The 13,761-nt window shown below is 36.2% G+C and overlaps 1 pseudogene; it reads left to right on the top strand.

Annotated features, from left to right (window-relative positions):
- Positions 1 to 13,761, top strand: part of LOC116888191 — a 169,293-nt pseudogene that overhangs the window by 31,409 nt on the left and 124,123 nt on the right.

Raw genomic sequence — 13,761 nt, 5'->3', positions numbered from 1 at the left:
TGTTTTCTTGAATATGGTTAAACTCTGTAGGTTGGACTTTTTTTCTCTATGTCTTCTGTAAGACTGGGTTTGTAGACAGATACTGCTTAAATTTGGATGTATCATAGAATGTCTTATTTTCTATATCTATTGTGATTGAAAGTTTTGCTGAGTAATGTAGTTTAGGTTGCATATGTGGTCTCTCAGATGCAAGAACATCTTTTCAGACCCTTCTTCTTTCTCTAGTCCTACAATTTATTACTAGATATGTTTTTATATGATCCTGTATGTTTTGTGCCAGACCCTATTTTACATTTAACATGTTATTTGTGTCTTCAATGCCTGATAGCTCTTTTCTATTTTCTTTATTGTATGCTGTTGATGAGGCTTGCCTGTTCAATTTTCTATATTTTTCATTTTAACATTTTCCTGTTTGGATTTTTGTTAATGATTCTCTTTCCTCTTTTAAGTCTTGAATTGTTACATGCTGAGCTATAATGGAAAGATTTTCCTGACTCTTATGCTGGCATCTAGACATTTAGGTTTGGAGTGATTGTAATTCTAGGTACTGATGTCTTGTCTTTATTGGGTAGGTGTTTTGTTCAACCCCCATGTGTTTTTCCCCCTCTTTGGTTCTTATATATGTATGGGAGTTGTGAATACATGACTTGGGCTAAGCCAAAACCATTTTGCTCTCTTGTTCAACTATCCCTAGGGCAAGACCTGGAAGCTTCTATTCTCCATGCAATCTACTCTTTCAAGTTGATGGATTCAATTGGTCTTGTCTTGGCTTCTCCCTGAACTTCTCTTCTTGGTCTCATAGTAACTCTGGCAATATATTCTAATCTTCTTGTTCCTTCTTTTTCTCCGGCTCCTGCTCTTTTCACATCTATCTGTCACTGTTTCTGTAAACTGTTCCAGTAAAACTGCCACACACACACACACACACACACACACACACACACACACACACGCACACACGCACACACCACATACATCACCTCTCTTTCTCTCTTGATGTTCTTAAGTTTCCTCTTTCCTGTGATGTTTTCATGAGAGTTGGGTATATCCTATCTTTGAGTCATTCTGTCAAATCTTTCTTTTATTTGGCACTTTGCCTGCCCCTCAATTAGCCATCATTTTCAAATATGACTGCTTCCTTCTATAAACTAACATTACCTTCATCGTTAGGTATTAAAGGTGTGTATGTACTTAGGGTATGTCTGCATTCCAGCCCAATCATACTGTAATCCAGGATGTTTCTGCTTTCTGACCAGATCTTATAGAACTGGGTCTTTGGTTATGATACCTTGTCAGAACAGCCTTGTTGCTATATTAAATTTTCTGTACAGAAGTCAGAGGATCTGATAGAGAACAGGGAATAAGACTGCTATATCTATAGTTATCTTAACTGATTTCCCAGCACACATTACTTTTAAGAAAATGAATGCAGTAGGTACATTGGATCAAGATATGCCAAAACACAGAGGCTACTGATTGATTGACAAGAAACACAATTCATATTTGGGTTATATTACCTTCATTTCATTTTATTGCAGAACCAGAAAACAAGTAATGTATAAGATATGCAAAAGGATGTAGGGCTCTGGCACCTGGTGTTCTCCACAGCAATCTCTTGCCTGGCAAGATGTGTGGGTTCCGGTGACGGGGGAGAAAACTCAGACAGCGGGAGAGGACTGCTTCTGCCATCCCCAGATGCCAATCCTTCACCTTTCTGTTGCTGCCTGCAGCTTCGGTTGCTCTGGCCAGGCTGAGCCAGCAGGAGACTGACTAGCGAGCTAGGGGTGCAGGGAGCTTCAGGCAGCAGATTTTGGGAGAGCAGATCTCTTCCCCAAGCAGGAGTGTTACAGCTCTTATGATAGAAGCTCTCAGATGATGAAATAATTCCTGCATTCCTTTAATTCTGAACACGGCACTTAAATACAGTTGTTTGGATGGGTCAGACTACATTTACATATTTGGGGCATGATCCTGTCTCCATGCCTGCTCTGTCTTGTCCCTACCTGTGGAGGAGGGATTTGGAGCATTGCCCTCTATGACTGATCTGTCTTGAGCCTATGTAACCCTGTGGTCACGTTCTCACCTGTGGAGGAGGGGCTTGAGGCATGGTCCTACATGACTGGTCTATCTCAAACCTCTCTACAGGGGTTTGGGGGGAGGCTGCAGCTAGTGAGGCCCTGGGAGGCTGGGAATGCACCTGCCATCCATTTTACACTCTCCTGGTGATTCAACCTGTCTCGACCAGGAATCAGGGTACTTTTCACTGCCTGCTGCCCCACAAAAGGCCAAGGCTACAAGTCTGTGACATAGGCATCCTGATTTTATTCTATTTCTTTAAACAAATATATTTATGCATGATTATTTGACAGATTTGTTTTTAACTTTTTAGTGGCTATTTAGAACATAATGGCATTGAAAGCTATATGTTTACTACTTTCATAGCATAAAGCTTCAGACTTGTCAATGAGCAAGAACCATTTAACATTCTGTGCAGGGGATGTCTACATTCTTACCACATAGAGAAATCATTGATGCATTCATGATACAACTCACTGCTTTTTGTATCATAAGCTCTTTGATATTCTATTCATGGTCATAGTTAATACAAAGGGAAAAGGGAGCTCATATATGATGCCATCTGAAAAATTAATCAGGATCAAAATTTATTAAAATTTGCTTAGAACTGTGTTAAACCGTTTAATATTTATTAATCATTCTGCTCAAAGTTTGTCTCTTAGTCTAAGGAACTTTCAAGAGTCTGGATGTATGCCAACAAAATGGTCATCATTAATAATTCTATTTGGAAAGTTTGAAATTGTCTTCATGTTTGGGCTTATTATTGAAATAGAGGAAGTCCAGTGGAAAGATAAAATAGTTTATAGGTCAGTGGCACCAAATAAGTAGCTGTAAGTACTTACCTTTATGTGTTTTTCAAAAAAGAGCTATTTCTTCAAGTTTCAAACCTTAGATATTAGACATTATTTAATTATTGAATATATTAAATATTTTAAGAATAATTATAGCATAAATAAGCATAAAATAATTTTTTGCTGAATATTGAAGGATTTAATATGTTGATTATTGTCTCCACTTATTGGAAAGTTTGTATCTCTCTGATCATACTGAATTGAGCATTGCCTCGAATTACTAGGTTATCAACAAAATGTTTTATTATTTCTAGGTACTGACCAGAGAAATCATTACTTTTGGGAAGCAATGATATATTATTAACTAGAAATTATATTCTCTTCGATAAAAACATTTTGAAATTTCTACAGATAAGAGAAGTGAATTTGCTACTTGAACTACTGAATACAAAACAAATGTATAGACAAGCTTTTTCTAATTTATAATGTATACATTGTTTAATACATTCATAAACTTCACATAATGTAACATAGTACCTTACAGTAACAATTATCCAACAACGAGTCTTAATTCTAAGGTAGAGAACTCCTGCTGTAGATTTAATGGCATTTTTCCCCATGGTGATTCCATTGTCTCACATACACTGTCTGTTGTTAGTTTATATGTTTTTATTGGAGAATTGAGTCCATTGATGTTAAGAGATATTAAAGAATAGTCATTGTTGTTTCCTGTTATTTTCATATTTAGAGGTAGAATTATGTTTGTGTGTCTCTCTTCTTTTAGATTTGTTGCAAGCAGATTACCTTCTTGCTTTTTCTAGGGTATAGTTTCCCTCCTTGTGCTGGAGTTTTTCCATCTATTATGTTTGTAGCACTGGATTTGTGTAAAGATATTGTGTAAATTTGGTTTTGTCATGAAATATCTTGTTTCTCCATCTATGTAAATTGAAAGTTTTGCTGGATGTAGTAACCTGGGCTGGCATTTGTGTCTCTTAGCTGTACATCTGCCCAAGATTTTCTGGCTTTTAGAATCTCTGTTGAGAAGTCTGGTATAATTCAGATAGGTCTGCCTTTATATATTACTTGACCCTTTTTCCCTTACTTCTTTTAATATTCTTTATATGTTTTGTGCATTTGGTGTTTTGACTATTATGTGATGGGAAGAATTTCTTTTCTGGTCCAATCTATTTGGGGTTCTGTAGGCTTCTTATATGTTTATGGACATCTCTTTCTTTAGGCTAGGGAAGTTTTCTTCTATAATTTTGCTGAAGATATTTACTGGCCCTTTAAGTTGGGAGTCTTCACTCTCTTCTATACCTATTATCCTTCGGTTTGATCTTCTCATTGTATTCAGAATTTCCTGGATGTTTTGGGCTAGGAGCATTTTGCATTTTGCATTTTCTTTGACTGTTGTGTCAATGTTTTCTATGGTATCTTCTGCTCCTGAGATTCTCTCCTCTATCTCTTATATTCTGTTGGTGATGCTCGAGTTTATGACTCCTGATCTCTCTCCTAGGTTTTTTATCTCCAAGGTTGTCTCCTTTTGTGATTTCTTTATTGCTGCTATTTCCAGTTTTAGATCCTGGATGTTTTTCTTCAATTCTTTCACCTGTTTGGTTGTGTTTTCCTATAACTAAGGGATTTTTGTGTTTCCTTTTTAAGGGCTTCTACTTGTTTACCTGTGTTGTACTGTATTTCTTTAATGGAGTTATTTATGTCCTTTTTAAGGTCCTTTATCATCATCATGAAATGCAAAATCTTGCTTTTTGTGTGTGTTGGGATATCCAGTATTTGCTTTGGTGGGAGAACTGAGCTCTGATGATGCAAAGTTGTCTTGGTTTCTGTTGCTTAGTTTCCTGTACTTTCCTCTGGACTTCTGCTTATGTCTCATGTTAGCTGGTTTTGCTGTCTCTGACAGTAGCTTGATCCTTCTGTAAGCCTGTGTGTCAATACTTGTGGAGACTAGCTTTCTCCCAGAGGGATCTGGGTACAGAAAGCTGTGTCACAAGGTCAGCTCAGGGTGCAGGTGGGACCCAGAAGGATCCTGTTCCAGACTGCTCCTCAGTTCCTGTATTCAGAGGGCTCCAATTGGTTTCCTCCCAGGAATGTGAGCAAAAGTGGTGTTCTCAACTGTGCTCTCAGGATTGTCTGCACTTCTGAGAATCCAGCTCTCTCTCAATGGGATCTGGTTACGAAGAGCTGTGGCACCTGGTCAGCTTTGGATGCAGGCCGAAACCAGAAGTATCATGTCCCACACTGCTCCTCAGTTCCTGTGTCCTGAGGGCTCCGGGTAGGTCCCGTGGAGCGGAAATGGTGGTCCTACTTCTGCTCTCAGATATGTCAGTGCTCCTGGATGTGAGCTTTCAGCTACAGCTACTGACAGAAACTGGAAGGATCCTGTTTCACATTGCTCCTAGGTTCTTCTGTCCTGAGTGCTCTAAGAGGGTTCCTTTTAGGCTAGGAATGTGAGCAGAAGTGGTGGTCTCCCCTGCAGTCTCAGGATTGTCCACACTTCTGAGAGTTCCCCTCTCTCCCCACACGATCTGGGTACAGAGTACTTTGCTCTTAAGTATGTCAGTGTTCCTGGAGACAGGCTTTCAGTTCCAGGCACAGGCCAAAACCAGTTAGTTTTATTTTCTCAGAGAGCTATGAATCATTAGGAGGTCATTCCTGTCAATCTACTGCTAGTCATATAATTTGTAAATTAAGTCACCGATATTTTGTAAATTTATTGAAATATAACATTGTATCGCTTAGGTATTTATTGATATTATGTGTCAATTAAAGAGAAAAGTGTAATGCTTCACATTTGCAAAATATCTACACTACACATTAGTGTAATAGGCATATATTACTGATATATAGCAGTGCTTTTACAGATGACATCCGTGTTATAGTAATGGTGATATGCAGCATTTGGATGATCTACTGAATACTAGGATTTATCAGCTTTATACAGGCAAACATTACTTCATACCATTTGTTAAAGACAAATTGCTTGGCTTGAGAGAAGGCTCACTGACTGCTTTTCCAGAGGTCCTGAGTTCAAATCCCAGCAACCACATGGTGGCTCACAACCATCATAAATGAGATCAGATGCCCTCTTCTGGTCTGTCTGAAGACAGCTACAGTGTACTTATATATAATAAATAAATTTCAAAAAAGACAAATTGCCAGTTAACAAGACAACAGTAATAAGATGTGTTATTCACTATGCATTAAGATGATGCAAATGCTTGGAGGTAGATTGTGATAAAATAATGGTTTAATATTTCTTGATACAATTTTGAGTGTTGTTCCTCACAACTGTCTATAAATTTAATACATTTAGTTTTTACGGGATCCAAGTATTCCAAGAAATTAAAATATAATTGTCAATATTAATGAATATAGAATGAATATATATAATCACATATATATCATAGAGAAATAAAACAAGCAAGATACAAGATTTAAGGACACATCTTAGAAATCAACCATCCATCCACTGTCACTGCTCAGTGTTCACTGGACAAAACATACAGTGGATCAAAATCAGATGATATGTGATATCAAAGAGAGACAAGAGAAAATACAGTTTCCTGACAGCTATAACACACCCCATGACAGTCAAGACTTTGAAATCAGATAAATTTTGATGACATTACCAAATTTTTCATTTTGTATCTCAGTGTTATCAAGCAGAAAACCTCTATAGTGTGAGGCTCATAGTTGCATCAAGAATTTATTAGGAATAAGTAACACAGGATTTAACACATAAAAAGATTATTAACATTTTTTGATGTTTGAAATGGTATATTATAAATAAAATTTAATATTTCATTCTATTCTCACCCAATTTATTTTCACTTAAACTTTTTTCCATAAATTTAAAATAAATTCCCATAGGTCATGCTGTTCTTCTATAAGACTTGTTGTCTTATGCATTCCTTTATTTTTTCTATTGTATTCTTTGTGATGGCATTGTAACTTAACAGTTCTCAACAATTTACAAAAAGCTAGCTATAAACTTCCCAATGTTGACATTTCACAAAGAATTAGTTTTGATGTGAGCTACTTGTCATTTACAAAAGGCATTTCCACAAGTGGGGAGTATGGAAGGGGCCAAGAGGCTTTTCCCTGTAGAGACTTATGTTAGTTGGACTTGCAGTGTTATAATAGAGTATGTAAGACCTTATTGCTCAGCAAATCAAAAGGAAGTAAACTAATTCTGTCTTTGTTGCTGTTGGTATCCTGTGGTATCTGATATAAGTGTTGTTAACGTCATATAGTGCACCTCCATTTTAATTCCTCTCCACCCACACCCCCCACCCCGATGCCTAGAGCTCTCTGAAGACTAGAATAGTCTCAAATTCATAGAGAGATGCCTGCCTGTATAGTCTAAGTGCCGGGATTTATAAAATGAGAGCATAGAATTTATTGGAAAATATTAAATTTTATAGTTTAATTGCATATGCATAGATACCTATGTATTCACATAAGTGTCACCTCCCACCCACACACATATACACTTTTATACTTTTAAAAATAGAACTGAGCTTGAGTATTTGCTGAAACATTACTTACATAGAATCATGGCAGTTTGCATTTTGAATTCTTTCAATTCTGATTTTAGAGAAAATAAAACATGATTTAAGGTTGATTTTTGTGAGATTTAAAAGTATCCCCAAAGTTTTAATGTTGAGAAAGACTATAGACGATGAACACCAGGGCAGGCAAACCACCCAGGATGTTTCACTCAATAATGCAGATCGCAGGTTATAGTGATTAGGAACAGTATGATAGGCATGTAGATAATAAGGATTTGTTAGGCCCTGATTATACAACTTAAACAAGTTATATTTCACAGGACTGTTAATGAAAGAAATATACCTCGAAGAAAACGCGCAATAAAATACAAATTTAAGGATTTTAGACAGAGAAGTGTGAGACAGTGGACCATGAGAGGAAGCCTAGTTCTTGGATGAGCTAAAGGCTTTAAGCCCCAGAGACCTTGAAGGGACAGTAGGACAGTAGGAACTTTGCCTGCTCCCAGCACCAGACCCCTGTCATGTAGTCGCAGCCCAACCTTCCCCCATAGATTTGTGGCCATTAGTCACATAAGGGCAATGTCCCAATCCCTTCCACATGTAGATGAGGCATCCCTATCATCCCAGACCAACACAATAGGAAATAAGATGTGACCAGTGGTCAGATAGGCTCAAGACAAAGATCTCCATACTAATGATGTACCTAGAGGCCCAGAGGACATTGCCAATAAGATTCCTTTCCCAGACATTCCTCCTTGAAAAAGCTATTTAATCTTAGGGCCACCCTGAGAAATAGGGTACGGTTTTACACATCTACTTTTTACCATGACAATAAACAGTTTGGAACCACGGATCGTCTCTTTTCTTCCGGATCCACTGTGGGGAGACAGGGAGAAGGCCTTCTCCCATAGTGCTGCAGTCTAGTTTCCCATATAAGGTCTCTCTGCACTACCAGCTACAACTGCCATTAAGCCTATTACCCACCAAGCCAAGGGACTATCTCTGCTGAGACCAGCCAGGGTTGCTCCTCACCCCTGCCCTGGGCCCCAGGGTAGGTGCAGCCTGTGGGAGCCCAAATATGTTCTCAGCTCTTCTGAGACTCCTAGCTGCACGTGGATGTCCAAAAGCCTGAGAACTCCGTGGCCCTGGTCTCACCTCAGGCCTGAGGAACACTGAGATGGCTCTGGCTTTCCCACATCTCAGACTGTGCTTTCTCCAGAGCCTTGCCTTGGTGCTTTCCTACAGCCGAGCACCCCTGACCCAGAGCCGAGTGAACTAAGCACAGTCAAACTCCTTACATTCTGCCTCCCCTAGCAGCTGTACCCGTGGCAGAGCTGACGCAGGCCTACAAACCAACAGAGAAGTAAGAAGTAGATTGTGAATTATTTCTAGAGAAGCAGGTTTCGTTTTGTGTGTGTTGATTTGAAGAGCTTTATTATACTTCAATGGAATGAAGTTATGTATTTCAGCTTAGAGTTTGAATTATCTGCCTATCCATCCATCCATCCATCCATCCATCCATCCATACATCTTTATTTCTTTCTTGGAATCATTAACATATGCATTTATATATGATTGGATAAATTCACCATGCCATTGAAAGTACACCTTGTTTGATAAACTCTAGTCTACTAAAAAATGTGTGTGTAAGTGTGTGTGGATATATTACAATCTGCTGTTTCCAAGATGCACCAGTACATTACATAAAGTTTTTATGTATATGTAGACTAAAAAATATTTCCTTACTGGTATATAGTTTGTCAACTTTATTAAAAATTTTAAAATATTGCTTATTTGGAGATCTGAATGTACTGAATTTTTATTGAAACATTTTAAGAAATGTAGTAGTTGTTTAACAAATCATTATACATGAATATGATATGAAAAGAAAATTCAAATGAATAGACTATGTAAAACTTCAGATTGCATTCTTGTCTATTGGTCCAATTACAATCTCATTAACATGTAAAGGGATTATTTATAACATACATATACAAAATCCTGACATATATTAAAACCTATATTGAAGTACATTTTAAGTTAGTAAATATATTTTTCTTAAAATTTACAAATGTTTAATGAGATTTAAACTACAAGGAGATTTGTCACAAGGAATAGGAAGCATAGGCTAAAAATGAAAGCATACATCTATAGATAATAGATAAATGTCCTGATATGGATATATGATCATACTTAGTAATTTTCTTAAAATTGGTGCCAAAAAAGTATATATATATATATATATCTACTATTACCTAGTAAATGACTTCTCTTTTTCAAATTCTAAGATGTAGGGACTAAATGACCCTAATATTGTAACAATATGCTTATGATTTAACTTTGAGTATGTCTACTCTAAGCTCTAAGTGCAGTTTGCCCAGGTCCATAAATGACAATAAACTACAATTATTCTGTCTTTCTCTTTTTTTCTTTTGACTGTTTCATGTCAGTGGCACTTAGAATTATTCAAGATGAACCTTGTACCAATATATTACCAAAGTTTTCAATAAAAATAAATGTATTTGAAAACAAGAGGAAATAAGGAAGCAAGAGCACAATGATACTTTCTTCCAAGGCAGGTTTGTACTACAGGCTTCTAAATCAAGAAGTGTTAAAATGTTTACATTCTATTTTGATATCTCCATTGTTGCTTTTTATTCAGTTATGCCTTCAACATCACTAGCTCAGTAACTTCCCTCGTAGAAGGGATTCACAGGCATAGGCAGATGGTGAATTCTCCAGGGAGTTTATAAAATGCTCTGATTCAGTCCATCAGGGTAGAATTATGCAGAGATAATCCCAGCATGAGTTTAAGCACATTTTGCCTTGAAGAAGGAAAAGTGACGAATATCATAAATTTCAATAGTTATTCATCTTGGTGGAATACATCTAATTTGGTTTAGTTATATTTTAGCAGTTCTTCACTCCTAATAGTTGTATTTTTGTATATGTTTACCTATTTATCAGCAGTGTTACTTTCTTGTGACATTTTCATGATTTTTATTATCTAGTTATCCCTTCTTGTGCAAATCTGTTATATTGTATGAAGTTTAATGTTATCTTCATGTTTTTCTGTGGAGACCAGGTCTTGCTGTATAGTTATGACTTGGCTTGTATGATTCTTGCTGTATAGTTCTAGAGCCAGAGTTAACCTCACGTTCACAGCATTCTTCTTGGGTTGGCATGTTGAGAGCTGAAGCTACAGATGGAGGACACCACATCAGGCATTAACATCAAATTTTATCTTAGTTCTCTTGCATTTTGGTTTAGTTTATCTGAGACAGACTTTCTCTGTGTGGTTGTGTACTCCCAGATGTCTTTTAACATCATATACTTTGATTATTTCATAAATTGGATGGATAAATTTCATAAATTTGACATGTAAAATATTATATATGCATAAATATATACTGAGATGTGCACATGTATGTAAACATTCATGTGCAATCTTATACTCAATGTGGACCTCTGAATAAATCTCACTGTATTTTAATGATTATATTTTTCCACCTCTGATCATTTGGCAAATTTTGGAGATACTTTTCAGTGTCAGAACCTGGGGTGAAATGGGAATAGAGGAAGTCCTACAGGTATCTAGAAAATGACATCTAAGAATGCTATTATGGTTTTTACAATTTAATGTGCAAACTATGCACCTCTGCCAGAACAAAAGTATCATCATCTAGCCAAAATTATCAATGATTCTTGTCTGTCATTTAAGAAACACACACACACACACACACACACACACACACACAGAGAGAGAGAGAGTGTCATGATTTTGCTTTCATTCACCAATATATTAGTATAATGTAAACTACTTTCTATGCCATTTCACATCCACATTTACATAAATTTTGCACATTCTCTTCCATAACTTTGCAGATCTTAATCAAGTAAACACTTTTCTGGATCATTTAGCTGTTTTGCTTCTTCTTTAACCAAATGCTTCCTATTGACAATGAGTCCATAGTGACAATATTTGTGCCTAAAACCATTTTGCTATCACCTTAGGAAAATATTCATTGAATATGTTAATGATTTTTAAAATTGAAGCACAAAGCTAATTGCTCTGCAAAAAAAATCCTAGTATAATTAGTGTTCTCATTCATACACAAATATTCTCAAATCAGTTGGGAGTCCCCTTGCTCTTTTATCAGCGCTAACATTTCCTTTAGTTATTAATGCCATGGGAAAAGTAAAACATTTTCATCTACATATTTAATAACAAGTGAAGGGGAACAATATTTCATTTTCCAAACTATTTGAAATTGTTATTTTTCAGCTGATGGTTTGCATTATTCAACCACCCCATTCTTAAAAACACTGTTTTTCATTGTTTTAGGTTTTATTCAAAAACACCCTTTGAATACTACAGAAATTTATCTTTAAATTTATTGCAAATCCTTCCTTCCCAATTATCTCTTAATTTCAGTTATTTGATTTTTAGCTAAAAAGAAGCTTCACATCTGTGTCTGTGTATTTTTTGATTCTTATAGTTTGTTGATATGCTTATAAAGCTTAGGAAAGTGTGACCCACATTAAGATAATAAATCACTTGCATACATGTCCTTTGATGGCAATTTAAATTTTCGCATTTAATATGCAATTTATGTGGATTTTATTTGAGGTCATTGCAGTGTAGTAATCAAGCTTAGCTGTGAATGCTAGGCTTTTTTGGTAAGAAAGACTTGTACTGAGGTCAGGCTCTACTACTTAATTGCCAAATGACCTTGAGAAAATCACTTAACCTCTTGGATCCTGTTTCTTCATCTGTGAAAATGAAGAATCATACTTTTTGCTCACAGATTTGTGTTTAAAATGAAAGAATTGGTTCAAAGAATTTAGAACTAAATGTGAAATGTAATTTGAATGCAATTTATATTAGTTGAGCTTCATATTATAACCATTATCATTCCAAGAAGATAACCACCCTCCCACATGATTTATTGATTAGTTCTCTTTTAGCAAAGATTGAAAATGATGCTTTCATTATAAACTTAATGGCAGTATTTAATTAGATGCATGTCTAAACTCTCTAATTAGTTCAATTGTTCTGTCTGTACAAATCCGTGACATAATTACAAGTATAAAAGAATTAAAATAGTTTTTCATATCTGTTGTTTCAAGTCTTTATGATTATTGCTCTTATCTAATATATGCTAACAATTGTTTAATGTTTTCTGCCCAAACAATTTTTGGGATTATGGGGGGGGGTAAGATTCATATACAAATGCATACAGTCATATTAAAATTAAAATTTATTTCTTTTCTTTGTGGTAAAGTACTAATTTCATGCTAATTTTGAAAATACCTTCATTTAATGTGTAATAAATATTTTGGTTGTGGGAACTGCTGGTGAGCCATCCTGAGGGCATGAGTGCAGGAAAGTTTGCAGGCTGACGAACTCAGACAGATCTCAGGCCCAGATTCAGTACTCTGAATTGGCCAACCCCAATACCTTCCTCATTGATGAACTGCTTGAGTGCATTGACAGTCCTACAGATCCAAAACTACAGGATCTCGACAACACAGCCAACAAAGGGATAACTAAGCAAAGTCACTGTGAGTGATAGTCTAGTGGTGATATTGTAGCAGAATCTAGAGGACTCAAGCCAGAACAACCAGTCATTGCAATGAACCAGATATCACCTGGGGCACTGGCTCATGGTATAGGCATCTTCAGCATATATTGAAAACATGTGCAGCTCCTTGTAATAGTAACATAAATATGTGACTTGGAAGATGGGGAGCTCCATGGATCACACTTTTGAAAATATCCCCATATTGAGAAAATATTTAGGTGTGAGGAGGAAGCATGCAAAATAACACCATGCTCTTCATGCCATGGAAATGCTGTGTAATTGGATCATTGGTAGTATATTGATTTTCTGCCATGGAGGCAAAGGGCCAGGTAGAGCTCTGACTTCCTTTTTTGGATTCAGTACATGTTGTTTCCTGCAATTTCATGCACTCATTCACTCATTCATCCTTTTTCTGATTAAAGACTATTTTAAAAAATGTGAATAAAACACCCAAAGATAGCATAGAATTATAACTAAGATTTAACTGTAAAAATACGTGGGAATAGACACAGAATAGACAATTCAGAAGAGTTTGAGGAAATTCAGAACACTGAAGTGGTGATAGCTTGCTCATGCCACCAAGTGACCCCTCAAATACAAACAAAAATTCTCAACGAAATACTATCAAATTCTAGCCACCAGCATAAATAATGGATGATCCACTACAAGGAAAATTTATCCTAAGGATTATTTATTTTTGCGTCTCAAAATAATGTATTGGTAACACAGACCCAAAAGGACATGCACAGTATGTTCTCACTAATAAGTGGATATTAGCCA

Source organism: Rattus rattus, chromosome X (assembly GCF_011064425.1).
Source record: "Rattus rattus isolate New Zealand chromosome X, Rrattus_CSIRO_v1, whole genome shotgun sequence".
In the NCBI taxonomy this organism is placed as follows: Eukaryota; Metazoa; Chordata; class Mammalia; order Rodentia; family Muridae; genus Rattus; species Rattus rattus.
The sequence above is the reverse complement of the archived record's forward strand: the minus strand, read 5'-3'. Positions and strand labels throughout refer to the sequence as shown.